This window comes from Xenopus laevis, chromosome 7S, assembly GCF_017654675.1.
Source record: "Xenopus laevis strain J_2021 chromosome 7S, Xenopus_laevis_v10.1, whole genome shotgun sequence".
NCBI classification, from domain to species: domain Eukaryota; kingdom Metazoa; phylum Chordata; class Amphibia; order Anura; family Pipidae; genus Xenopus; species Xenopus laevis.
Window position 1 is genome coordinate 25,879,256 of NC_054384.1, and position 4,047 is coordinate 25,883,302.

Consider the following 4,047-nt stretch of genomic DNA (forward strand, 5'->3'; position numbering starts at 1 on the left):
AGGGCTGGATATAGGCCTGAAATGTTGTATTGGTGCAGATCTTAAGCCATGTGCCAAATAAAGGCTTTATAAATTACTTCTGAGCAGAGCTGTGTCATATATTGGATTACTATTTTTGTATGGGAACAAAGAATATAAACAGTTGGAAGGACAGGGTTTAGAATGTAAAGAAAAGAGATTAGGAGAAAAAATAGCTTGAGTTAGAAGAGAAGAAAAGTGGCCCATTGTCTAAGGCAGGGATCCCCAACCTTTTGAACCCGTGAGCAACATTCAGAAGTAAAAGAAGTTGGGGAGCAACACTAGCATGAAAAATGTTCTTGGGGTGCCAAATAAGTGCTGTGATTGACCATTTAGTAGCCCCTATGAGGATTGTCAACCTACATTGAGGTTCTGTTTGGCAGTACATCTGGTTTTTATACAACCAAAACTTGCCTCCAAGCTAGGAACTCAAAAATTAGTACCTGCCCACTGGTCTAAGGTTTTCTGGAGGGTTCCTGACTACCCAGTTCGACACTGGTCACAGCCACAATTCCTTGGCACAGCAGTGCTGAATGTTGTTGTCTCTGTGATACTTGTTGGAAAGTGATCCCTCCCATTATACATTCTTTCATTCCCTTCCCTTTATGAAAATAAAGGATATTCTGTAAAGGTGGCCATGGATGTAACAATTACGATCTTTTCTGGGACCAAGGGTCGTTCGTTTTCAGTACAGACACATAACAGCTGAATAGTCAGATATACAGGGAGAAACAATAGAATGCTGATGATTCAGCAGTAAACCCTGGCCAATGTTGAGGCACTCTATCAAAATTTTCCAACCTGGTCCATCGATGATCTGACTGATATCCAAGCCTTTTGTCAGCTTGTCTCCCGCCATACATGCATTGCTTATCTCTGACAAGACCTTTCTATGTAGTCATGTAGTAAACAAGTAGTCCTTTCAGATGATAAAATAGATATGATATATCAGAAACAAACCCTGGGCAAATTTTCACATGTATATAAACCAGATCATCAGATGAATAAACACGCACCCGTGTGCACCCACGACTGGCCTGAGGAGTGAAGGTAATCACTGTGCTGGGAGTGGGGGGACAGGGCCCTGGACTAGATGTAGATGACAGTGCCTAGATATCATACCTAGTGCTTCTCCGCCATTGTACCCCTAGGCATGTGCCTATTCTACCTACCTCTAGTTTCAGCCCTGCAGATGTTTGTTTTCAGTAAGTGCTACCCAATGATATGTTGCACAAGACTAGTAGCAAACCATGCACCTTTGATTTAATAACCACAAAAGGCATGAGTTCTTTAAGATAAGTAACAGCTGAACAGTTTAAATGAACAATTATTATTCCTCTAGTTAAATGTTGATTTTCAGTGATTATTATTAATATCCTTTAGTGCTGACAATGTTTTAAGTTGTTTATTTAGCACACATGCAAGGCACTTTGTTCCATTCACATTACTCTAATACAATCTGCCCTTTTTATTCTGAAAGGTGCTACTCTTTTTTATCCTAAACAATGAAGAAAACCAATTAGAGGTCATGCCGTCCAGTCCTTGTGATATACTGATATTTACTTATTTCATTCAAAGGGAAATACCATAAAATGGGAGAAATAGAATCATTATCATTATCCTGCGCCAATTTGCTTCTTTTATACCAGTAATTGGGTCATTCCATACTGGTTGCCAATAATGCACAAGAGCAAAGCTTATTGATTGAGCATTTCAAAAATCCTCTGCTTATTTGGTATTATAAATTTGATTGGGAGTTTCCATGGTATGCGCCACAGCGGTGGCACTTTTTAAAAGCTGCATTAAACCAGAAAATCCCTAGAAGCCAATAGGGTTGCCTCCTCACCCCTTTAATACCAGCCGTCACAAATATAAGTTTTAATGCGTTCAGCCGAACACTAATACAGGCATTTGTAAGCGATAAACTCAGGTGGAACACAGCATATTGCATTCCTGCTGTGTTTGGTGCTTACCAGCACCTGTATCAGTGTGGGCCCATTAAGGAAGAGTTGGCTGTGCTCCTCATTGCGCTCCCCTGCGGCTGAGCACTTGGAACACAGGGGAACGTAGGTTAAAGAGCTCATCTGGATGAGCCTTTATGTACACAATAAGTCTTTCTTTTCTTCTTATACTGTCTATTTAATTAAATATGAACAGAAATTCTTCTCTTTAAATTGCTGTTTATGATCTTCCCTTGGTGGGCTGCAAAATGAAATAATAGCACATTTCACTTGCAACTTGAGATGTCATGCACTGCTATTTCTCTAAATACTAATTATATTTATATATATATATATATATATATATATATATATATATAATATATATATATATATATATATATATATATATATATATATATATATATTAATTCCGAGCTGCATTTTACAATTTCCCAAGATTTTCACTGTTTGTTTGCAGTTATTATGCATTTCATTGGGTGAGCAAATGCACAAAGTGGCTATGACAAAGGGTGGGAGTGGCCTTAACGCATCAGTTGTTTTATCCATTGTTTTTAATGTATTTAAATAAAGCTGCTTTTATATGGAGTGGCTGCTATTAACTATCTGTTTTGCTTGTGGTCACATAGGGGAATGCAGTGAGTGGGAACCACTACACTGAAGTCAAGGAGGCAACCATATTCTACATAAACATAATTTGTGAGTTTGTAACAACTTCTATTTCTGCCTTTGAAAATGGAACAACTGATTCATAGTGTTTGGGAATAGTTTTTCCGCTCTTTGTTCCACAGTGTTTACTGTGTTGTGTAGAGGCACAAGCCGGAACCCAAATAAATGCAAGCTTTGTGTAGTTCTGTAATTGCATTAGAAGTATCCCCTGTCTTACCCCACTGCCTGTAGCCACATGTTTGGCTGACTACTCATGGCAAGGTCTCACTGTTGGGAAGTCACAAAATAAAGTAAATAGCCAAAATGTTACTTTTGCACAAAATGTTCTTTCAGCCAATTGGGATGAGCAATAGCCACGAAAATATCACTGGCTCCTGGTGCTGTCCCACCCAATTCTACTAAATGCAAACCGCACCAATTAAAATGAACTACAGGCTTTACTTTTTCACCTTAAATGATTGCCTGAAGAATAAAAAAGTTAAACTGATCTTCTATTCTAAGATCCACGGGCTTGGCACAGTCGCTACGCAAGATGTTTGCCCTGTTTCACCACACAGGTGACACTCGTTTTTTGAATTACATGGGTAGCTGCGCACCTGAGAAAGAGGTTGAAAACTGAAAAGCTTGTGCCATTTTCTGCTGAAAAAATAATAAATAATGTGCTTCTTCCCTATGGGAAATCGAGTATGATGACTGGCCTGGAAGTAGCCTGAGCAGTTGAATTCACCCAAAAGAAAAAGTAAGTGGTGTGTCGAAGAAATTGTGTGTTGATATACCTGCGCAGAACCATCAAGAGAGGACTATCACATTCTTAAGTGCAAATCATTTTCCAGCCAGCTTGTATGAGCTGGGGAAAGGTGGTATTAGCCTAATGCAGAGTCCAATAGGCTGCCCGCTTGGTCAGGTGCGGTGAGCTGGCAGTCAGAGTTACTTGTGTACAGCCAATAATTTTATAAAAATACTAATAATCCAAAAAAAATTTGTTTTGGAAAATCCTTGTCCATTTTAAGGGAAAATGGCCCATATGGTTCTCAGCCCCTAATGTAAAGAGAAGTACTTAACGAGTCTATATTATTTAACAGTTCTGTGAATATTTGCCTCATTATTTCCATGTGTTTTTTTTCCACAGGTCACTGAATTGCTGTTGTAAATGACATTTCATCGACCACGTAATATGCTTAAATCAGACACTTTGGAACTGCTTTATAAGCAAATCTGGATATCCCCCACTCTGTTGTCTTTCTAGTTAATAAATGAACTGGGGTCAGTTTGAATTTCAACTTGTGTAAAATGTGACTAAGTGCAGGTCAGCTCACCTTGCACCATGTGAGGGCAGTGGGGGGGGGAGAAAGAACAGCACATGAATGAGTCCACAGCGGGAAATCTTCTATGTAGGGCT